Source organism: Struthio camelus, chromosome 4 (assembly GCF_040807025.1).
Source record: "Struthio camelus isolate bStrCam1 chromosome 4, bStrCam1.hap1, whole genome shotgun sequence".
Classification (NCBI taxonomy): Eukaryota; Metazoa; Chordata; class Aves; order Struthioniformes; family Struthionidae; genus Struthio; species Struthio camelus.
In genome coordinates, this window is record NC_090945.1 from 61,020,437 (window position 1) to 61,045,410 (window position 24,974).

Here is a 24,974-nt window from a genome sequence, read left to right on the forward strand (position 1 = left end):
TTAAAAATGATATATATCCAAGAAGCAAGTCAAACTGCCTGTTTGACAAGGGGAAACTGGAGACTGAATTTGACTGCTGAAATGCTGAGGTGAAGATGCTCCTTGCTTGAAAACGCTCACTGTTTAGTTGTGAAAAATAACATGACTTTATAACAAGAATATTGTTCTTGCTATAAAGAAACTGCAAAACACTAAGCAAAATCACCTGAAACTAAAGATTTATTAACCTTGCTATTTTTTTTTTCCTGGCATGGCCTGGAGTGTATTGCGAAGGATGGCAGCTGTGCTTGGGCTCAAAGTGTGCCTGCCAATTGTTTACTGACTGCAGCGTGTTTGATACAGGACAGTGTTCAGAAATGCATGGTCTTGTGTGGCAAGCAGAAGCACAGCTATGGAAGTTCGCTAATGATTTTTGCGTGATTGAACATGGGTGTAGAGGCATACAGTAGATGAGGCCTAAATACAGACAGTGCCATTTGGCCCCCTTTCAGGCTCTCTTGGTGTTTTGGAGCGTAAATGTCTCTCTTCCACCTCCTTTGTTAATATTTTGCTCTCTCCTAAAGAAAACTTAGAAATTTGCAGTGTATTTAGAGTTTTTCTAAAACAGGTGTGCCTTTTGACTGGGATAATGACAGAACACCTTCCTCCTCCTCCATCGTTAACCTTTAGGAGCGCTGCTCATGTCCCCGTACGACCAGAAATACAGTGAACGATGAATAAAGGCTTTCCTCCTGGACAAGTTTTTCCCTCCAAGTTTAAAAAAGCTAGGGTGGCTACTGAGGGTTGGGTTGTGGTGATTTTTTTTTCCTTTTCTCCTCCCCCCCCCCCCCCTTTTTTTTTGGTAAAGCAATAATTAGCAGTTGCTGTTAAATCCCCTCAATTTGAAAGGCATTTCGTTTTCTTTTTAAACTGGTTGGTCATGTCAAGCTGCTTACAACTTGCGTGGTGCTTTTAGTGTTGTTTGGGAAAGGTGTTATATTTAGAAAAGCGCTTTATTGTAGAACAGCTTAAACATTATATTGAATGTGGTATTTAATAACCAATAAGATGATTTACGTTACTAAGGCAACCGTGTTGCCTGTCACGAAGCATCAGTGTACAAGTGTGGAAGTACAAAGGGATAAAATCTCACTGGTTTATGCTGTGAAGGTGGCTGTCTTCAGTGCCCTGCATAACCCCATTCTGTTTATTCATGAAAGGATCTGTGTACACTGGCAGCACTGGGGAATTTAAGACATGCTCTAATATCTAGTTTACGTAAGGATTCCTGCATATATTAGATATTTGGTAAATGTGCTGATGTGTTCCGGGGGAAAAGTGGAGGGAGGTGGCTTGAATAAAGTTGTGTGGTTAAGAGTGAAATAGTTAAGCATCCTCCTTTTCTTAGTGAGTCATAATGGGATTTGAAATATAGGTGTTTCTAAGGCATCAGTTTCCATAGCACCTGTGGAGACTTCTCCCCTTTGATGGCTTTACAAGCTTTTGAAGGTGTGAAGGAGGCCTGAGCCCCTCTTTCCATTCCCCTGTGGTTGCAGGCATGTCCCGTGCAGCCGGGTGCCGTGCAAGGTGAGCTGTCTGGTTTTGTCTATTCAACTGCCTTAATTTTTGGCTTTCAGCAGAAAGCTGTAAATGCCACAGTTGTTACCACTGGTATTATTAGTGCCAGCTCCAAGTTAATGCTGCGTCACCTAGAAGATAGCTAGCATGTCAGTATGCACATCCATGGAGACCGCTAGACATCGGGAACTGATGGGACTGAATTTAGCTGGCTGGTTGTTTGTTTACTTGCAGATCAGCTCTTTTACTGTAGATAGTTAAGACAGAAAAACACTTAAATGACCTTGAGTCACTGCCAGGCCATGACATTTTATTCTATGTTGTCTGTTACTGCTTTTGTTTACTTGTGTCACTGCTTTTCCTTGGAAGACTATCTAAGAGATTATTTAAAAAATTATAAACAATGAGAATAGCAACCTGGCAGCCTGTGCTGACACAGGCTTGGATCGCAAATGTTTGGGAGCATTTCCTCCTTTACCTTTTCACAGTAGCCACGTTACAATAGGCAGTAAGTTCCTGGTAGGATTCAGAAAAGTGTCCAATTAGGTTAGGCTCCTGGCGTTTTTTCGTTTGTTTGTGTTTTGCTTTGTTCTTGTTTTTCCAAAGCAGCTTTAGGTGCATTCACCACGTTTTAGCAATCTGGCCTTATCACTACCATGGAAACCAGAAAGAGTTGGAGAGGCAAAAGTTGTCTATACTCTGGTTTAAGCTGCTAAAGGATTAAAATCATTCTCCTCTGCCGTCAGAGGTTGCTTCAGTCGGAGAGGAGAGCGAAGCCCTGCAGCTCGCTGGCAGCTGGGGAGGCTGCGCTGTTCTGGAGAACCCTCTCCTGGTACTCTGCGCTGAGCTGGGGCTTTCTAGGTTGAAATGAGGAGACTCTCTTGAAAATGTAAGTTTCTAGATTCTCTTGACTAGAAAGAGCTTTTTTCTTTTTTGTCTTTTAACTTACCTGATTGCCTGAAACGTGCCCAGTTTTGTGAAGGCTCTGACGCTTCAGTGCGTTTAAATGAAAACAAAAAAACGTTTGTGGCAAAGGATTGCTTTTTGTGAATTTCCTGCTCGGCTCTTTAGAAACGTCAAGACGTTCTGTTCCGATCTTTCTTTTCCTTATGTAAAAGTTCAGGATTTTTTTGCTCAAAAACTGCACTCTTAATTTGAAATTAACTTAGAATAAAACAAGGCAAATCAAACAAAAGGAAACAATTTTGAAGGGAAATTTGTTGTTATCTTTTGCTGTTCCATGTCTTTCCAGGCTTTTTTTTTTTTTTTTCTTCTCTGCTACTGAAGGTTTAAGGCAGTAACTAGAGAAGCTGGGGTACGTTGTAAAGAGCAGGTTTGGAGACTAGCTGGAGAAGCAGTCATCTCATCTGCAGAGATACAAGAACGGTGCTGCTGTTAGCTGCTCCAAAAGTTAGCTGGCGATGCCAAAAGAAGGCTGACTCGGAAACCTTCAAAGCCCTCATTCAGCCTGAATGTAATATGTAGTTTTAGGTTCATGTTCTTTTTCAAGAGCTTCAAGTCTACGTCACCGAGAGCAAGCAGTAAGAATGTGTATAGAAGTAAAATGAAGAATAACTGGGATCTCTAAGTAGAGTGAAACAGTGCCACTCACAGCTGTAGTGATGGACACGACAAAAGTGATACAATTCGTGTCATCCATTTCCACCTTTCCATCCAAAGGCAGCAGAAACAGTTGCCTGGCAACTGGAGAGCACAGGAAGAAGTGACATTGTGGAAAGTAATTTAGTATAATAGGCAACTCAGGCGCTCGCTCTCTTGCGCGCTCTTCCTCTCTATTTTTATCTATATGTGTGTATATATACATGCACACATATACAGTATACATCTGTAACTAAATATACGCTATGTGCACTTATTTACTTATATTTGTCACTTTAGTTACATATATAAATATATCTATAAATAACTTAACTAAATATATACATATATTATCTACAGATGATAAAGAACCCAGTGCTATCTCTTACCATTACAAAATCAGTGTGTTTCATCTTTGTAAGAGCTGGCTGTGGAGCATGGCATGTCTCTGACTTGAAGATAATAATAATTTTTTTTAATAAGCATTGTATAAGTTAGTATTTGAAAAATTCTTATCAAATTTTAAGAGAAAAGATACATTGTTAATGTGAATTACTCTTGAAGACATAACGATGAGATGAAGAATGGAACATTGGACACTTAGCTGCGGTTTCTGTGATAAAAGACAGTTGCCTTCACGCAGAACACATTTAAGAATTCTTTAAAATATTTTAGCCTCTTTTGAACATATATATAAATATATAAAAAATACTTCAGATTTTGAGGGGAAATTTTCATCCATCTTCCTGATGGTCTGGAAAACCCTTTGAGGGGGAAGGACAGGAGTGTTCAGAAACCTATTTCTGATATTAAATGGCTTCTGAGAAGCTGAGCTGATAAGTCAGCCTTGAATTTAGGTCTGAGGAGTTTTAAAACCGTTCCCACCCTGCTAACAAAAGTGGCTGGCATACAAAGGGATGGCAGGGGCGCAAGCAGCTGGGCCAAGTGAGGCACGTTTTGGTTGCTGGCAGGGGCTCGCGGCCCCGTCCCCTGGCCGCCGGTGGCCCCGCTCAGGGCTTGCCGTGCCACCCCGGGCGCAGCCTGTCGCTCCCCTTGCGGCCTGCCAACCTGCAGCGAAGCTGAAGAAATTCCAGGCTGGTGAAGCTCGTCATTGGTTAGGCACAAGGTGAAAAGGAAAGGAAAGAAGAAATAGAAGTGATGCGCGGGTGTGAGAGCGCAGCAGGGGCTGGTTGAGAGCCGTATGACTGACAGCTGCGCAGCATCTTCCGTAGCGCGTGAGCAAGCTGCCCCAAAGGCTTGCACAGCACACGCTGGCAGCGGGGAGTTGACTGCGTCCCCGCACCTGATTCTTCCCTGCGCCTCTGAGGATGTCCTCTGCTCCTGAAGTAACTGCTCTTGTGTCGCTAGTTCATCCAGTGCAGGTGTTTGTCTTCCCCTCTGCCCCCCTGCAAGAGTTTCTGGTCTAAACATTGCAATGAAACTTGGTTTATTCAGAGCCTTTAGCTCTGGTTGGTGTTTATCAGTGATTTTATGCAGCTTTCTGGGGAGCTGTGAACTCCTCTTGAAGATTGTACTCAGGAAGGTTTTTTTTTTTTTTTTTTTTAAAGAAAGTAAGAAAGTAAATGTGAAGTGCAAGAATCAGACTTCAGAAACGCTTGTCCACTGTGGCTCAGAGTGAGTGGGAAACCAGATCTGGAGGGAAGAATTGGCTTTATGGCAGCAGAAATAACTTCTGATTGCAACTTGCTATTCAGAAGCGGCTTTCATGTTTCTTATGTCAGTCTCAGAAGTCTGTATATTATATGATGAATTAAATGGCTTTTTAATAAGCACATAACTAATATCTCCCAAGCTTGGTAATTTAGGCACTTATGTGAATAATAACACATGATGTATAATAGCATGTTGCATTCAGTTTTCTAAACTTTAATAGAGAGGGCAATGGTGCACAAATATATAACTTAATTAGCTCTTAATTTTTAGTACTTTGCAGCCCTCCTTTATGCAGATATTTTCATTTGTTTTGCAGTGCAGTTGTATCAGTAGAATAATCTTGTGAGTAGTCAGGCTACCAAATTATGATTTCAGTGAGTCTGCTGAGGTTAATAAATGTGGGGTTTTTTTTTTTTTAAGATTTTAATTTTCTTTTCATTGGGGAAAAGTATCAGTGTAGGTTTTTGTTGTTGTTGTTGTTTTTAACTTACTCTTCAAATTGGGTCAGTATACAAGTGCAGCGCTAACAAAATGTTGCCTATTATAATACTGCCTGTGCCTGTTAAGCTTCTCTGATGGAGCCTTGCCTCCATAAAATGACTTGTCTGAATTGTAGAAGCATTAGCGCATAGCTTCTGCTGAAGGTTCCGGCCTAGTGGCTATGACTTTTCCCTGGGTGGACAAAATTTGAACACCCTCAGGCAAGGGAGCAGGTGATCCCAGTTCCCTCTGCTTCCTGTGCAAATGATGCCGCTGCAGAACTGCTGCGTAAACGGCTCGAGATGGCAAGAGCAAATTCTGCGCTGTTTCGGGAAGGGACTAAGCAGGCACCTCAGTGCAGCGGCGTGTTTGGCCTGGGCTCTGTAGGGGTCTTGGGTCCTCACGGTGGGTGGGATTTCAGGCATGTGCTAATATTCTCATGTTCAGTGCTTTTTTCCCCCCTTTTTTCTTTTTTTTTTCCTTGTAGGATGCTGTCTGCAGTGAGATGTTGAATGCTGCGTTGTACGGTTTGCGGTAGAAGCCAGGTACCTCATTTCTTATTGTCGTCACGCTTGGTTTCCCATTACCTTGCCGCATGTGGGCGCAGCCCCTTGTTGCGGCTGAAGTGTAGGCTCTGTGCTCAGGTTGTAAGTCTCACTTTTTTGTTTCCTTCCACTGCAAATGCCTGTTCTTTGTGTGAGGCTGGATAAAAGTCCACAGCCACCTGTATGAAATCCTGAGAGCAGACAGGCCTGTGGCTGTTCCAAAAGAGACTGGGGGCATTGAATTGAAAGGCTTACAAGTTTTATATATATATATATAATATTACATTTTATATATATAGAAGTATTATAATACACACACATATATATCTTGTCTGTTTTGAATTTCCTAGTGTTTTATTTTGTATATCTGCTTGTTCTTCTGTCCTGTATATGCAAAGAAAAATGGCCAGACTGCCTTTTCTCAACCATTTGCTGTTTTGTCATACTTGGTGTTTTTGCAAAGAGTGGGATTGTTCAGAAAACAGTCTCTCTTTGAGAGTATTTCCATTTCCAGTGTCAGACCTGCTACCTCTTTCCAAAACTCTGGCCAGTTTAGCAACATCTTGTGGGGTGACTAGCACAACATGGTCCTCTAGAGAAGACTGCAGCATTGTCTTTTAGAAGACACTTAATAGACTACTGTTGTTTTTTTTCTTTTTTTTAATTGTGTGTGTGGTTCTGTGGTGGTGATGGAGGCGGTTTGTTTTTGTTCTTTGTTTTTAACCACGGCTGTATCTTGAGCAGAGTTTTGATGAACCATTCCAAGCCACTTCCAGAGTTAATTAAAAAATCCTGTGTGATTTTATAACTAGTATAAGAATTTATTTTCAAAGTATACTGTTTTGCATTTTTTAATACTGAAAGCCATTGGTATTATATTCCTTGTCCATCCATCTATACCACTTAATTCTCTTCAGAAATTCCTCCAGTGCTATCTGATACTGCTTTACATCAAAAAGTGTCATCTGCTCATGTTAACTGCCTTTCATCTCTCCCTCCTGCTGCCTTCCTTTGGGTTCATCAGACTATGAAACACTTTAAAACACAAGGATGTGGGGGGTAGGCTGTTGTTATGAAAACTGAGCCCTTATTCTCGCCCTTGCTGTTTGTCTGCTAACCAGCGTTTGTTCTGTGACGGGACTTTGTGTTGCAAATGGACTGACTGTTTGGTGGCCTCTTGACTGGGGCCTTCTGGAGGGGCCTCCCTGCCTCCAAGAGGGAGCCCTGACCCAAGGGCAGTGGTCTGAGGAGTGGGTTTGGCTGTGGATGTAGTGCCTAGTGACTAGTGACGTTATTGCTGACATTAGCAGATATTGTGTATTGCCTGTGAGAAACCTTAAGCGATATGTCATTATTTTAAAGAAACTAGAATCTAAGTAGGGGCACAGGGGAAAGAAGTTAGTGTTGTGTTGGAAGCAACACCTTTCAGAGGGAAGAACTGTACCCCAAAGTGTAATGCCAGTGTTGAACCAAAGGTGAAAGCTGGCTTCTTACCCATGCTGGCATGGCTGGGTATCCGGCAGGTATGCCGGCCCAGCACCCAGGTCGGGGCCAGGCAGGAGGTGGTGGGCACCCAGCACCTTTCAGCTCTGTGCGCCCACGGTGCCTGCAAAGGAGCACCGGGGCGGTTCTTCTTTCCCTCTTCCGTTGGTTGGGTAGGCAGTGCAAAGTGTTTCACCAAATCCTGAATGTCAAAGCCGCTCTCAAAAACTGGCGTGTGTCATGGTTCAGGCTTGCGCTGCCATCGCTGCTGGCATTCGCAGAGCAGTCCACTATGAGTTTGATTTTGTGTTGAATTTGTTTTATAAAATATATATGCATTGATAATCTTATCCATGCTGTGATAGCTCATAGATTGAGCAGTACTTTAGCTGAGTAAGGAAGGCAGAGTCTTGCCTTAAATAATAGCATTAATTAAGAAATAAGAAAAATGTGAAACTTTTGTTTCAGCAGAGATTACCTTAAATCTTCTCCTCTTTGCCCAGTAAATGTCAATTACTTCAGACACATTGAAAATCTGGATGTGTTCCAGCATCATCTTTATGCCTTTTTTGTTGCTTTTTCCCTCCTTTTTAGCTTTATGCTGAGAAATACACTGACTTTAATGACTCAAACATGAGAACTTTCCTTTAATTTTTAACCCACCTTTTATATCTGCATAACCTGTAACTTCTAATTCCAAGCAATAGCTTTTTAATACTAAGTATTAACGATGCAATTTTACAATAATTTCATTATGTGAAAGTTATAACAGGTAAAACTTCTGGAGCAGATGTGCTGTGCAGTAAGATCTTGGTGCACAGCTGGGCAGCTGGCAAACGCTGTTGGGTGCTGAGAACGGCACGAGAGGAGGGCTAAGTTCAGTTTCGCAGGGTGTTGCTGATTTCCACCCCCCACCGCCCTGGTCCGGAATTGGTTGTTATGGCTCCAGTATCTCCAGGTGTGTGACTGAAAAGCATATGCTTTGAAAAATAGCTTTCCAAGCGTTTCTGTGAATACTAGTTAAACTCCTCGTGAGTACTGATGGATAGTTCATTGTTAATTTTTAATACGTGACTTTTTTTAAAACTCAGTTTATTGTGATAGTGTCTATGCATTCTAATGTTTGTGGTTTTATTTAAGTAAAACTTAATTCTGGAAACCATATGTGGTGAACTTGATGTCTTAATGGTTCAAGTTCAGTTTGATATAATAAGCACTGAATCACATGTAGCTCTGTGTTTGTTGCGTATGAACCTTAATTTTTAGAGGTTCATATCTGCTCTGTATTCAAACGTTAAAAGAAATTTTGGAATAGTCTCCATCAATAAAATTAAGCTGAGTAGTTTTCCTGTGAAACTTCCTGTACTTCCTGCTTCTGTTCTGGCTTAAAATTGATGGTATTAAAAAACACCCTTCCTTATGCTAATTGTCGCTTCCATTTTTAATTTTAGCCAGCATGTGAAGGTAAAGAATAGTGACAGTTTAAAAAAAAAACACTTGAGCATAGCCACCTTTTCTCAAATGACAATCGTCAAAGCTTCAGGTTTCTGTCATTGTCTTTATATAAAATATAATTTTGCACGTGCAAATACTTCCACATGTTACCCATTATTATCTCAGCACATACATATAGAGAAAAAATGTCTTTGTAGGAAAAACAAGCAACCAGAGGAATCAACCTCTCAGTGAGAATTATTTGCCTGAGGAACAATTGCCAGATTAGTCCAAGTAGTGGCATATATGTTATTTTAGGGGAATTTATCAGGCAGCCTATGAATACTGCCTTCTTGCTTCTCATGTCAACACATTGCTGAAATCAAATGGTGATTTTAATGTTAGTTGATTTTATACATGTGTGTCAAATGTGTCTTAATCTGTTTTTGTATGTAGTGTGCCTGCGTTGTATCTGTTATTTCTCCTGTGTCCGAGATTGTAGCTACTTCCTTCTTAACTTTTACTGGCCAAAGAAGAGAAGATTTAATGTTAATTACTTCAGAAGCATTGAAAACTGGGATGCCTTTCCTCTTATTCATTGTGGCTTGTTTTTGTCATCCTCCCAATAACACTTGGCTGCAGAGATGCCCAAATGGTGTTCGTTTAGGATGACATAGGTTTTTCTTTCCTTTGTTTTGCCTGGAAAACTTGCCACATTGCATTTGGCATTTAGTCTGGGTGGCAGTGTAGATAAAGCTGTTTGTGAAAAGAGGATCGCTTCAGTTTTGTACTGTGATAGAATATGCTAAAGGACAAAGTGAAAAGGAATCCTGCAGACAAACCCCTGTTCTGAAATGTCTATAATCCTAGTTTTCAAATCTGAAATCCAGTCTGTGCAGTTATTCCCGAACAGAAAGTAGCTCTGCTTCCAAAGTCTCCCCAAACACACAGCAACAATCTTATGGGCAGGACACATTTCTGGAAAACAGTAGCCTTTGTGCAGTGAACGTGCAGGAAGGGAAGAAATTAAACCCAAGCTTTAAGAGTGGTGAAGGAATAAGGAAAGGATTAAAAAAAACAAAGAGGTTATTAATACTGGCTATGTAAATGAGTATAATTTCTCAAGTAGGCTTTTATTAATTGAGAATAAAACTGGGAAGCAAGCTGAATTTTGACAGCAGTGTTTTATGGCGAGATAAAAATGCAGTAACGTGAGCAAACCGTTTTCCTGACTATTTTTCTTTAATCTGATAGAAGCAAGCATAGCTGTAACCCCTAAATGAGCTTATCAGCGTTACATAACATTTGCAAACAATGCTTTGAATTCAGCTTCCACGGGAAGCACGAACAATTACTCCAGTCCTGCATGTGCTCATGCCTGCTCTGAACCTGATCTAGTACCTCCTCCGGTGATCATGTTTTCAGTGTATAGTTCTTCCCTTTTAAATGTAGTGCTCTGTTGAGTATCACTTTAAATGTAGGAATTGAAAAGCAGGGTGATGTAGTAAATAGCCAGATTAGGACACTTGAGTTGCTGAAATCCGGTCTAAGTCTAGGACAAAATTCCAGTTGACTTCAGCAGAATCAGGCTTCAGCGCAGGGTTTTGTCCTTGGCTCGGTGATGCTGGGCAAGTTACTTCCATTCATGCTGGTTTGTTCCCTTGTGTTCCCTGTGTCATGTCTGCTTGCTCCATAATCAATTTGGGACTGCTTCATACTGGGTTTTAAGGTTCCTGTATGGAAGCCAGGGGGCCTGTTTTGTTATCATGCTTGACAATCCAATGTAAGTCTTTAGGGGACTAAACAAAAAAAATTCCGTAATAATCCTTCATGGCTTTTTGCAATGTCCTAATTTTAACAGCCATTAGTCATAACATAACAGTGTATGGACTTCTAACTATGTGCTAGTGTCAACCCAACAGAAGTTACATGATCTTCCTTTGCCGTACTAAAGAAAATGTTTCATTATATGAAACTGGTAGGCTGAAATAAGAATGAGGAATATAGTGTTGGATGGGGGTTGTTTATTCGTTTTTGATTTTTGTTTTTGTGTGTGTGCGTGTATTTTTTTTTCCAGGTCAGGATTACACATGCTGCTTGGCTATGCTTTGTCTTGTTCAATGAAGTGTTGCTGGAATTTTTCTTGTGCTTAATAGCTGACCGTCTCCTGAGTAGCACGGGAGGATTATCTGCATTGCACGTGGATGTGCTGTGGATGCACAAGAGACCTGAGCTGTTTCCTGTGGTCTTGCTCAGAGCCAGAAGCGATGTGCTCATGCTTGGGCAGCAACATGCAGTGTTACCAGTTTGGGCTGGTACAGATCTCAGGGATCTGTGCTTTAGAATCAGCATCGCTGGTATTTCTAACGTGCCTTAGTTAATTATAATTAGTATTACTCCCATTTTTACCTTTTAGAAGACTATGTTTTAAAGAAAAGGCTTCGTAGCTAAAAGATTGTATCACTTGTGAGAACGTTCACCAGTCCAGGCTCTCTGTCCTTTTCATCTTTGCTTTACTTTCATTGAAAAGTTACGGAACTTACAGTGTAAGTAAACAACTACACTTAGACTCTCCTATAATGTCCATTTTATAGCACTATGACTGAAGGTCTTTAAGCCTTATTGTTATAAATTGGCTCTGGGTTTCTGTGGAGAAAATGCTGATCTTCATCAAATTTAAAGGATTAGGATGAGGAGGAAGTTAAAGCCTGTGAACAGGCCATTCATAGATGTCTGTTTGAATTGCAGAAACACAAACAGGATTATATGAAAGATGTTAGGAAGCAATCTGTTCTCTGTTACAGTTTTAGGGATGTTCAGTGAAAGAGAGGACTTCTTTGTTTTTGGGCACTTTTAGGAATGTGCTTTCTTATAGGTGGGGTACCTTTTGCATGCTTTTAACAGCTCAATCAGTGCATAAACAAAACCGCCCTAAAGGCTGCTTTGTTAGTGGAACGACTGTGCCTGTGGTATGCACTTCTGGCTAGATCTAAGCGGGGGTTTTTTGGAGGCCTTTTAAATTTTTTGTGGTAACCCTGAGAACAAAATATTCAGCAAACGCACCCCTGCTGTGTTCCCAGGCCTTCTCTTTGGTCGGTGTGCAGCTGTTTAAAAGCTGTGGCTAGTGGAAATTACACTTTGAAAAGGTAAAAGTCCATCTTTGACATATATGTCTATGCTCCGTGATCTGTAATGTAAAGAAAAAACACTACTGCGATGTGTTATGAAGGCATTGTTCAACAAGCAGCATAAACCAGCATCAGCTGGCGCTTATGGCAGCGATGCCTTTGGAGGCAAGCTTCAAGTGTTAGTCAGATGACATACAGGGTTAGCAGTATGGGTTGCTGCATAATTGGACTCTTGTATTTAGGTGCGTTTCATGATTCTAGAGAAATTAAATGTGTTCAGTTGCTTGAGGTGCATTTCCTTGATTAGCTGTCAGACTTGGAATAACTTTATAAAAATGATTTCTTATCTGATAATACAAAATACAGTGTCTGACTATTCACTTTAGTGCTGAGAAGGAAGGATGACTCCTCCTTCTTCCGATGTGTGCCTTTGAAGAATCTGGGAGCCTATTTATGAAAATCTTGCGTTGAATTCAGTCTCAGGTGCCGCACAAAGGATCAGACTGAGTGATTCTGGACTTGCTGCTGCAATTCAAAACTGTCCTTTCCATAGCAATGCTTATATATTCTCTCTCCAGCCAATTTGCTGTCAGCATCCAAGCAGCACTGGAATAGTTCACAGAGGCAGAATAGTAATGCTTTAAAGATGCCTCAAAATTGTGGAAGAAACTGAAGTTCTGTAATGCCAATATATGATTCTAGTATGTTCATGCTGCCTACAACTGTTTGTTTGTTTTAAAGCTGACACAAGCACAAAGGGACCATTGCTGGTAGTTGGTTCCATTTTCATCAGAAGGCCTTGTGGGTGGTGGTGTACAACCTCAAAATCCAAACCATTAGTGGAGAACAAGGAAGCAAAACATTCTTATGGTATTCCTTATGAATAGCTGTGTTCATGCATTTTTGCAGTCATAGCCTGGCTTTTCCATGGTTAATTAAAACATCTGGCTTTCCTTTTTTTCCCACTTACAGAAGTCTGTCATTTGTTAGCTATTCAGTTGAATTGTGCATGGATACTCCCCTTTCATTACAGTTGCAAGCAACTAGAGGCATTTTTCCAAGGAATTTTGGGGACTCGTATGGTGTGGAGCCGTTAGAGCGGCACAGGGATTTTCGGTGTCTCTGTAGTTCCTATGTTCTCTGAGCAGTTGGTTTGCCAGGTTGCATTAACCCCATACTCCCAAAGGAGTACCGAGCAGTTCGGATATGAAGTCCAGCTTGCTGCTTGTTTGAATTACTTGGGTAAAGAGCAGGAATGTTAACTGGATTAAAAAGCTAGTTAAAATATGCTGTGAATTGAAGAATGGAAAGAGACTTTTTTTAAACATCTTCATAGTTTTTATAGAACATAAATCATTAAAAGTCCTGGATTCTTGCTCTTTACTCTGCAGCATTTATTTCAGTAGCAGCACCCATGGCTTAAAGCGCTAAATACCAGAATGGCAGAACCTGTGGAGATGGCCAAGGGTGACAGCTGGCCTCTCTTTCCTTATGTGTATACAGTATTTCCTCTTATGGAGAGCTCTTTGTTTTTGCTATAATATGTGGAAAGGAAGTATCATAGGTTTGTGGTGCTCCCCCCCCCCCCCCCCCTTTTTCCCACCTTCTCTTACTATCACTTGTGTTCAGAAGCATGTGCCCTTGCACAGGGGTAGCCCGCTGAGCAGTATTTCATGCAACAGGAGGTTGGCTTGTGAGGGCATGAGCTGAAAGGGGGTGTTCTTGTCTATTTATGCGTATGATAGAGGGTTGCTCAGGACAGTTTACTGATGTTCATGTCTACCAGTTAGTGAAAGAAACTGTGATCCAGAAGATTGGAGCAAGGGCTGAGAGCAGGGAGAACCTGCCTGGCTGTTGTGTTAGCATTAACGATAACCTCGCTACTGCTGAGATTCTGGGAGACCCAGCTGCCGTTTCACGTCTAGGCTAAGGAAACTATATGTAGAAGGAGCAAGATGATGTTAACTTTCTCGGACCTTGAGAGATCAGAGAGGTTGGAGAAGATGTCTTAGAACTAGGCAAGTGAGGAAAATGTTGCAGATGTCGCCACGTGTTTTGGAACATCCGTGAGGCCAATGGAGGAGTGCTTCAGCTGGGAGGAGGGTGACCACAGCGCCTGACCTCACTGTGCAACCAGAGGTGAGTTCAGTCCACGTTGCCACTCTGGACAGCTTTAAGGGGCACACTCTGGACTGCATGCAGCAGCTGAGCTGTGCTGTTTTGGATAGATGTACCCAGGGGATGGTTGTTTGCCTAATCCGTTGGTAGGGAGGGTACTAATGCTCTGGAGGATTCCTGGCATTGCTGTAATGTAAATATGCATGGGCTTTCACAAAGCAGAACCATAGTGTTTATAATGGAAAAGAAACAAAGATGTAAGGTGCTGGTGTGGCCTTACATCCCCCCATGCAGTAGCTCTGGAAACTCTTCAGTGTTGTCCCTGAGACTGTTAACGCTGAGACAGGAGTGTATAAGCTGTCTAGAAGGAACTGCTTTTTGAGCTATGGGGTGGCTGCTGGCCTGTGTGTGTTTTGGATCAAATTATTGTTGGGCATTTGTGTATCTCCCTCCCTGTACGTCTGTCCCCCCCCTCCCCCCCCACCAAAAAAAAAAAAAAAAAAAAAGCTTCTGGATGTCTCTTTCGGTTCTCTACCTTCCAGCTACTCCTGACTTTCACGAGCTCCAGCAAGGACAGCCTGGGGCTATTCACCAGGTATAAAAAGCCATGTTTCAAGGATGTTCTAGCCAAGGTCAATGAGAGACTGGAAGTCACTCAAAATAACCTCTGAATAACTTTTTTTGTGAGGGGAAAACGTAGTAGAGAGTGCCACCTAAATTGCTGATTGTTGGGATTCCTTCAGACGTGATTTAACGTGTCCAAGGGCCAGAGGGAGCAAATACTTGAGAGTGTTTTGTAGCGTGCTTTTCAAAAGGGAACACTTCAACAAATCTCGCTGTGCTGAAGAACAGAAATCCTTAAGAGAAGGTTTGTTGTGACGAGTGTTGCGCGAGCCCCACTTTGGAAGGGCGGAGATGAACGTGCTGCAGTTGCCTTTGCAAGGCACAGGGAGGGGGTTCCTGCGCCCGTGGCTGGCGTGCGTCTCAAGATGGCCATTTGTCATTCCTCCCTGTTTAAACGAGTTAGTCGCGTTGCACTGGCAGCAGCGGGGGGCCAGGGGAGGAAGGAGGGAGTTGAAGTGCTTTGTTTTCCTTCCATGATGCTGAATTTAATTGGATTTATGACTTCAAGGGAAGAATATAAGCCACAGGTAGAAAATGTGTTCCAGTTTTGCTTTATCTAACAAAATCAGGTCACGCTCTTATTTATTTTAAATTTATTGTACTGCATAATGTTATGCTTTATTAGTTTGAAGAAAGCAGGTTCAGTGAAACAGAGGGGGCTCATTCATTGGCCTCCACATACTACTGAAACTCTGTGCTTTGCGGGTGTTTTCTGTTCCGCAAAATTTCTGTTTTCCTTATTTTTGGACTGTTGCCTAGTATTGCCATTTCATGCCCTTGACATGAAGTGGTGAGTTAAAACAGGGTGCCTTTGTCTCTGCTCAGACGCTGCCACTTTGAGAGGGGAGCTGGGGACGGGGAGTGAATGGCTGGTGCTTGCAGGCCCCCAGAGAAAATGGGCAAAATGGACCCATTCATGGGGCCCTATGAGTAAACTGTACCTTCCCGAGTTTCTGTTCACAACTGTTTTGTTTGGCTGTGTGAATTTACTGAGTTGTTAAGAGCTCCTGGCTCTTTGTGGTCCAGGGTGTTTTTGGAGGTTGGGTCTCAAGTGTCCCCACCACATTTGCTGCAATCTCTGGGCAGCAGTGAGCGCCTAAAGCTCACTTGCTACAGGATTGCTGGTAAAATACTGCTTGTCCCCGTATAAGGTTCGCTGCATCCAGCTGATGTTGTGTTGAGCGAGCCTTTGTGGTGGCATGCTTGTGTCCCATAGTAAATAGGTTTGGCTGACACAGCAAAAGAGGATGAGTTTTGAGACGAAGGAGTGCTCCGCGTGGCCCCTAGGTAGGCATAGCGCAAATGCCTTGGCTGCTTGCTGCTGCATTTTGCTTCTGGGCAACAAGAGGTGGAATGTGGCAAAGAGGGCTTCTTGCTGTGCTGTGTAAAGTTTCCTTTCCTCTAGTTATTTTTGGGATGTCTCAGTATTAGGTAAACCTCCAAGTATTCTTGCTGGAGTTGAGTAGTTCTCACAGTCCTGCTCAGTTTCACTTGGGAATTGTGGATGTATTAAAAACTTGCAACAGAGAGGGGGAGGATTTCCTCTCTCCTTGATAAAAATAGTCTTTAGCTAAGGAGGAACTGGAATTCCCACAAGCTTAACTCAGTGTGCTCAGTAAAAATCGTCCTGTTGAGAAGTGTGTGCAGCAAACTTGCTCCTGAGCTGCTTGAGGGTATGTGCTCAGTACCGTCTCCAAAAGCTGAAACGCTGGGAGGAGAGGGGCGTAAGTGGAGTGTGAGAGTGTTTTATGTTCTGTAAAAATCAGTGGTAGTTGACTATGGATTACTTTCTCTGGCAGTTTGGGTAGTTAGTCTCTGTCTAGGGCTAAAGATTAAAAAGGATAACAGCCCCAGGTATCTGTTATCAATGAAAAGTATTTCTAGTAAATGAATTTGTATATATATGAAGATTATGGGGAAAGCAAGTGTTGTAGAAGTTCCATTCAGCATTACCACTGTTTATTCAAGAACATTAATATGGCAGTTTGGATCCATTAAAACTCCTTTCATCCTTTGTAGCAGTGCTGTAAAACTGGAAGAAAGTTAACTTTTGTTCTTTATTTCTTTTACAGTTTCTGAATCTGACTCAGTATGCATAGTTTTGAAAATATAACGTTTATGTTTGTGTTTTTAGCATGCAAGTATTTCTACTTTCCTCTCTCCTCTCTTGGCTTTGCAGCGTTGGAATACCAGGAATAGTGATATCACATGATCCTGCAGTTTTAATTTATTCTCCTTTTTCCTTTTGCTGGCTCGCACTGGTAACTGCATTTGCTGGGAAATGAGGACCTGAGTTTACATATATTTCTAGTGTTAAAGTGGACATGCTTTGCACATCACAAAAGAGGTGGCATTTTTTTGCTTAACAGTTCACCTTAAAAAAAAAAAAATGCTTTTTTTGAGGTCTAGTTATTTATTTACAAAACAGAGCGATTATGTTGTCCTGATGTTTTATTATCTCCAAATTAGTCCAGAGGCACTTTGGTAGGAGGACCTGTTGAAAAAACCTGTATTCTAAACAGGCAGTATAGATCTGATAACTTGAGTTGCTTGTGCTGACTTTGCAGTGTTTACAGTAAACTGCATTTGTACATGAACCGGCCTTATGAAAGGTTGTTTTAGAACTGTAGTCTGACTATATACACTGTCACTCTTCAAATGAATTGTTAGTGTTTAACAATGCTACCTCTTAGGATAATAGTGCCTTGCTGCTGCTGCGGGTACTAATTCTCTGCAATATACTCAGTCCTCGATGTCCTAATAGGCTAGAGGGAGAAAAAAGTTATGTCTGTTTCCTCTGTTTAAGTTGTGTTTTAAGAGATATGCCAGACAACGTAATGGGAAAAGCGCAGTTTTCACAAGGCTTGCTTGCTGTATAACGCGTACCTGAATCCCGTTCTGATACTAGGCAAGTCGGATTGAACAGGGTAACTTGAATGGCTATGTTGTCACTGTGCATGAGAAGAATTCCATATTCAGGTAAACAGAAAAGACTCAACTCTATTTGAGTGAGTAATATGCTAGCTTATTGCTTCTTCCTATTTAAAAGAGAGTTGCAGTTGTTGTTTCAGACCATGGCCATGAAAACATTGAAAATATGAACCATAATCCTGTGACTGGCCAGTTAACTATAGAAATCTAAATAAGGAATGCTTGGCAAACAGTGTAAATATAGCACCTGACTCTTACAGCTCTTGCTCTCTGAGAGATGTGCTGTTGTTTGGATTTCTGCAGTAATTAAGTAGTTAAAGGACTACTGTATGTACTCTGAAAATGCCACATTTACCTTACTGGCAAAGTGTTCTCAATATTAGATTTTAACGTTAATTTGTTACTGAGATCAGCAGTGGTAAATGAGACCAAAAAAGGCTGTTTTGCATTTTTTTTTTTTTAATAAGGGCTGCAAAATCCTCTGAAGTCTCTACTGATTATGAATGAGTCACCTGCTGAACTATTGTTTGTGTAATTCCAGCACGATGTGACCAGGGATGTGCGTTGCAGCTAGGAACTTGGGAAATGGGAAGTCTGGAAGTGTTCTGCTTTTCTGTGCACATCCTGACCTCTTCCCTGCTCCAGCTTTCTGACATGACTCAGTGTATAGCCCTGGGGAGAATGGGAATGGAGAAGAGCTGGATTTTTGGGTTGCTTTGACCTCTGCCACAAGGCATGGCACTATTCAGGCTATTCTGTCTTAAGCCAAGTTGGTTTGTGACCTAACATTGTTTTTAACAGATGCGAGGGAGTCATAGCGTAGAGCTACCCCGGTTTTTCCCCTCTGCCCTCAAGAGTTGAACAACATGCGCGATCCGTGTTCCTACCTGGTGGGACCTGCCTACCGTTCTGCTCCAGAAGAACTGGAAGATAGCCTCTTGCAGTAGAAAACTCTGTCTCCCTGTGGCAGCATCGAATTTTTGTCACTCTTTCATTGTTTTCCAAGTAAATTTTAAGCCTTTTTTTAAAGCAGTCACTGTGACTTCATCGGTTTTCATGTTTCCAATCATTTCATATTATGTAAATCACTTTCATATTCTGTTGATTTTCCTAAGGCTATCTGGCTGGTAGTAATAACCTCCTTTCAGAAAGAGCTAACTATATAAGAATTTTAAATGACTTTCCATCTGGTGGTGTTTTTGGCTTAGTAACAGGAGTAAGTGTTTGCAATTTTTTACAAAGTAGAGTTTCTTTTTTTTTTTCCTCCTGATAATTAAAAATTGAAAACGCAGGATGGAAATTTAGTGATTTCCCTAGCGAGATCAGATCTGTGCCCTTGCATCAGCACAGAGCTGAGGGGAACCAAAAACTGTCTGCACCATATGACGCATGGGCAAACTGGGGATTTTGTAGGTAACTGGGCTGGTAGAGCTTCCCATCCGCCCTCTAAACAGTGGAGCTGTACTTTGAGGATGCTGAGCATTTGGGAAGAGAGGTAGGGTAGAGATTTGTATTTGCAGATTCTCTAGTATGGTGATGATGATTCTGGTTTGCTGGATTTAGCAGGGCCCTCAGTTTTGGGAGGTCTACTTTTTTTTTTTCTGAGTAACTGTCTTGACTGGGCAGGATGAGTGCCCATCTGTTGTTGCCTTCGACTCCATGTTGTGTGTGCTTGCAGAGATGATAGTGGGGCCGTGGCGAGTGTTTCACCTTCATGTTGCTCTGATGTGGTCTGGCCCATATGAATAGCTCTGAGTGCTTTTGGGGGGAAATCAGATCGCTTTCCGTGAAGGATCGGGGCATGGATGTTTGTCTGAAAGTGATGGGCAACAAAGCAGGCATCGTTGGCAGTGGGTCCAGACCATTAACTTTTGGGGTCAAGCATTGGGTGGTTGAGATGTATTCTTGCTGTTGCTTCCCAGACGGGATCTGAGGGATGTACTTACATGTACTTAATGTATTTAACAGGATTTATTTGATAATGTTGCAAGTCTGTTTTCCTGGTGTTCATACCAAAAGAGAAATAGTTGTTTCCACAGCAATTTACCGAACTTCTATGATAAGAAAGAAACTGCTCTGTACTCAGACTGTCTTCTTCTTTTTTTTTTTTTAATGGATCTGCAGTTGCGCTCCTTTTGTTCTATGTCCTGCTTTCTAAGAAGCCAACTCAGTAAATCTAGCAGCTATTATATTAGTTGACTGTTGCCAATGTTTTTAGATGCATGCAAAATAGTAGATGGTGGAATTAAGCAAAGCAATTCTCTCACCTTAGATCTATGCTAATATGATGTTGAATTTATTTTTCTCCAATAAGTAATCATATTGAAAGCAGTTCTCCCTGAGGCTTAATATGTAAAAGTTGAATTTAGATAAAACACCACCAAGTAACTATTGTCTAGCACTAGTTCACGAATAGAAATGTTGCTTGAAATATGCTTAATTGCATTTGAAGCAATTTCAGCTGTAAATGAATCAAATTATTTTTGACAATGAATAAAAGTGAAAGTTAAAAAAAAAAAGACTTATACATGATGTCTAGCTTGTCTGACTGATTATGACTATTGGCTCTGTTTCCTTCCATCCTTGCAATAAACAAATTTATTATTTATTCTTTCATTTCTTCTGCAGTTATCCAAAATAACCATTTCTTAGGTTAAGAGCTCTCTAAGTTCCTCTCTGTAAAGGAACTGTGGTTCACAGAACAATAGGGAATGTCTAAACTTAAGGTTAGAAAATGAGTATGAAAATCTTATATTTTAATTCCCAGCTCCTGACTTAAATGAGAGGTCAGCGCTGAGCACGTTAGAAGATCTACCTGCTCATAAGCCAGGTCAAGGTACAGAGAAATGACTTGTGTGGTGATGAGTGAGGAGGTGGAGTTCTGCTGCTTTCAGAGAAACAGTACTGCTTTTTCTGTTCTATATTTGTTTATAGTCTTAACTAATAGACCTTGGAGCATTAAGTGAAATCAGTGAATGCTGCAGCTCTGTTTTTAAGAGCTGCATATAGTTCTGTAAGCCGTTCAGTTACAAGCACTGCAGAATTTAAGAGTTTCTGTTGAATCCAATTGTAATTGAAGCCAACAGAAGATGCGTGTATTGGTACAGAAGCTTTTATGAGAAAGGAGCTCTTGCAGATTAAAGAGCATCCCTTTAGCCAAATGGCTTTGAGTAGGATAAAAATTCATGTTATAGCTAAGCCAGTGAGTTACTGCTGAAAGGGACTATCTTTATTCCCTTTCTTCATCCATGTTGGGTCATATGGTCCTGCCTCCTTGTCTTTGCTAGCTCTGGCACTTTTTTGATCTAACACTGGGAGTTAAATGCAAAGGAAACTGTGGATCCATGCTGCTCCCTCAGAGTAGAGCTTGGAGCCATATTCTGCTGAATTCATGCTCTGCATGCGCTCCCTGTGCAATTAAAAGGGTACCAGAACTGGTGCAAGAGAAGCAATAGGGATGTGAAACCTCACCTTAATCCCCAAATGGTCTGCGAGGTTCAGGGCATCCGCAGCAATATACAGACATGCCCACCAAATAAATGTGAACCCCACTGAACAGCAGCACTCTCAAAATCCAAATAGCATTTCTGTGGGAAGGGAGAAGGACCCCTTGTGGAGAAGGAAAACTGATGTGTGCTTTTGTGATGTCACTGGATACAGCTGGGTCAGATTTGAGGTATATTAGGCTTTACTTTTTCAGAAGTATCAGAAGTTTCTTGAGGCGTGGGGACAGATGATCTGTTGGGGCTCTTAAATTTGGTAATTCTAGATTTCAACAAAGACCTTGAAATGCAGTGAGTATTCATCTCCATTCAGCACTTCATAGTAGGTAAAAATAAAGCTTTTTACTCTTGCATCCTTAGTATCCTGTGAGATATTGCCTTTGCTGCCGTTCTTGTTCTGTGCTTTGGTTGGCTGGTGATCCCGTTGCTTATTTTACGCCTGTGTTGCTGACATGAATTCCCAGAGGTATTAGTGCCTTGGGTTTTCTTTCAGACGTGATAACGAGGAGGATGCCCTCTCTATGCTTCCTGGCTGTATGCTGACATGAAATAGTGTTGTGAGAAAGGGAAGCAGCCTCACATGTGCACAGAACCCAGGTTCCCTTCCAGCAGCAACATGCATATTAAGTCTCGTTCAGTCTTTTGTCTTCCTCTGACAAATTAAATATACACTAATTATCATATTGATTACATGGTGTAATCTCTTTATTCATTTTAAATTTCAGCAGTCTGGTGTCGTCACTGGCTTAAGGATTTTTGACACCAGTTTGGCCTTGGACTTTTGGAGGTATCAAATATTTGTAGTTATTTCAGTATAGTATATACTTGGAGACATCAAATATGTAACTGTACTGCAGTCATCTGTAAGAAAAGAAAATATTACAGAATGTGAATGGACTTGGAGAATAAAAGTTACTGATTCCTCTGTGGTGTAAACACCAATAGTATAGAGATTTTGTGCTGTGGAGAACTTTCCTGCTTGTATCAGGCTTAAATTTATCATTATATTTGACAGCTCTTCTGACAGCCAGTTCGTGCAGTCAGGTGTGATGCAACTGCACTGTCTCGGCAGAGAGCTAGGCTGTTCTGCCTGAGCTCAGGTCTCTCCCTTATCTCTGCATGTGCAAGGCTTATCCTTTATGCAACCCTGCATCGATATTAGATGCTTCGGAAAAGCCCATGTAAGTAGATGTTTCGATTAATTTTATTTCATTGTGGTAGATGTCCTGTTAGGATCTGTTTCTATCCTTTTAAGATACAGAGCATCCTCTTCCATAACTGCTAAAGGAAAACTGTGATTCATGACATATCAAGAATTGATCATTCCTGAGCTATTTTTATTATATCTTGATCTAAAGCAAGAAACTGACTTCTGGCTTGTGACATGTTTGCACGCAGCTCAACCATGAAGTAGTAAAATGGGCAAGAGTTAAAACTACCTTTTTTTTTTTTTTTTTGTTTTAGTGGTTACCTTTCACGTCCGTCAGTCACTGACTCTGATATATACATTAGTTCTTAGTTTGCAAGTTGTTCTCTTTTGGCTTTATTGTTGTTAACGGTTGTGTTCCATCAAAGAGAACAACTAAATGGATGCCTTCACAAGAACTGCTATTGGCTTGGGACCATTTACAGACCCTTGGTTTTTCTAAGATTTGAGATTCATCTTACCCATATTTGAATTGAGCAAAAAGTTATTTATTATCGTTTGCTCGCATCCTTTGAGAGATTAAATTGATGCAGTAGATTTTTCTTGCTATTAGCTAGCCTAAGTTACTGGAGGGGGTGATTGATTTATCACATAAAATAATCTTCATACAGCGTTTTTGTTATAAAATACCCTACCTTTATTTGTGCTCTTTTGGCCTCCCTTATTGCAAAATAATACATACAGATTATGTTTACTGATGGTGAAGCATGCTTGCACATTACCTTTCCTCAGTGGATGTGGAGATGCTTTGCAAACTTGCAGCAAGCCTCTGCTAGTCCTATAAACTAGGAATTATGAGTATGAGAAGATCTGTAATTCTAGGCAGCAAGAAGATCTGTAATTCTAGGCAGCAAGTTGCATTGCAGCAGTAGATGATGGGTAGGCTTTTCTGTGATGTTGCATGCCTCGTGTAGGCAGGTTTGGCTGAACTCCTGAAGACTCTCCGACCTTGCAGGAGATTTGGCCTAAGAACTGTTAGTCTGAGTCTTCTCTAACATTTTTATTGGTAAGTGACATACGACTTTGTTTTCGTATGTCTCTTACCACATCGTGTTTGCTTGTTTATCAGTTTGGTTGTACCTTGCCATAGTCTTCTGTTTAGAAGCCTGTGGAGAGGAGGACGCCTCTTACTCATGATTTTGTGCACAGGATATATGTAAATAGAGGGGCAGTCAGGGCCTCAAAGCAGTGCCAAAATGAGTTATTAATCCATCTGTGAAAGTCATTATGGGTTGTCTCAGGCTGCTTAAACACACCTGTCAGGATGCTACAGGTGCTATTTGTGGCTGATTTTTCTTTAGCTTAGTATTTAAAGAAATCTCTTAAGTGACGGTTTCAGCTGATGCATCCAAAAATACAGATGCCTGCAAGTACTAGCTAAGTTTTGACATACCATTTACGTTTTTGAGAGGTTTTTTTCTGAAGAGATATTTACTCATAGGAGTCTCTACTCACACAGCTGTAGGGTTACTGTTATGTACTTTCTGCCTTACTTGAGATAATGATTCAGCTCCAGGAAGTCTGAGGTTTGCTGGAATTTGAAGTCAGCGAATACTTGTCTGCTGCCCAGCTTGGATGCTTCTCGATTCGGCAGCAAAAGAGGGACAGTCGTACTTGTTTATTGTCAGAATAAAGGAAAAGTGCTATCCTTGCTAAACCGTAGTTCTGAAGAAAAGATTAAAGCTTTAGAAACAGGTTAAAGGCAAAAGAATCTGACTTTTTAACACTATCATGTGATAAAAATTCACTTGTCTTAACATCTCTTTAGGTATCTGCCTGTCTTTTTTCCAGTAGTAATCAATGTTCTCTGTTTTGTTATCTCCAGTAGTCACCGTCACTTACTTGTTTTCTTTTTGCGTAAAATTTGACTGCCACCTTTAAGAACGACCTGTTAAGAGGTTTATTTTGGACAGGGCTCTGTTGCATCTAGATATGGCTGAATACGCTAAATTCTCTACCGCAGGGAAAGTGTGCAGTAAGAAGGGGTGTGTGACTCTTTTCGGGTTTATTTTCTATTTGTTGTTTTGTCTGCTGAGATTTAGATGTTTGTGTAATAGACGAATACAGAAGACAAGTGTTTTCAACAGTTCTTTGTGAAGGAATTGTATTTGTTGTAATTACGCAAAGGCAATGTGGTATTTCAAACTTGCATGGTGTCTCGTATCTTCATCAGGAAAAGATGGGCCTTGTTGAAATTGGGGCAAACTATGCCATCGGTCATATTTCACACATCAGAAAATTGGTGTTAATTTTAAAGCAACAGTTGTGCTTTTTAATGTAGTCATTGTTTAAAACCAAACCTTTTCTCACAGCCGGATAAAACACTGCGCTTGTTTGGAAAAGGCAGGCTGATATGCTGTGTGTGTAGTAAAACAGTGGGTAGCTGCTTCTAAAATGTGGAGGTTAAACTCTCCAAGAACAAATTTTGAAATAGATGCTATATTGAGATTTTGAATCTCTGTCTTCTCGTGTATTTAATTATATCCATATTTCTTAGAAGATACAACAGTGAAGCATGCAGTCTTGTCTGTAACTGTGCTGGGAGCCCCTATATCAGCAGCACAAAATATCTGCAGTAACTGACAAACTGTGATAGAGAAAGAAAACATGAATTAGATTTCATGATATTTAGTCCTTTGCTGTGAATTCTGCTTTTTTTTCTCCTAGATCACCTGGGGTTTCTTGTGGGTTT

At 41.1% G+C, this 24,974-nt stretch overlaps 1 protein-coding gene across 41 annotated transcripts in view; it reads left to right on the forward strand.

Moving 5' to 3' along the window:
• Positions 1-24,974, forward strand: part of APBB2 (amyloid beta precursor protein binding family B member 2) — a 194,739-nt gene that overhangs the window by 20,914 nt on the left and 148,851 nt on the right. For 21 of the 41 annotated variants that reach the window (XM_068943034.1, XM_068943039.1, XM_068943026.1 and 18 more), the window contains exon 2: positions 5,798-5,855. The exons of 14 other annotated variants lie outside the window; for them this stretch is intronic. The gene's annotated coding sequence lies outside the window, so the exon portion shown is untranslated. Of the gene's footprint in view, positions 1-2,308; positions 2,447-5,797; positions 5,856-14,813; positions 14,886-16,240; positions 16,315-24,974 lie in introns of those variants that run through there. 6 more of the 41 variants (XM_068943055.1, XM_068943068.1, XM_068943050.1 and 3 more) reach the window with 5 other exon arrangements.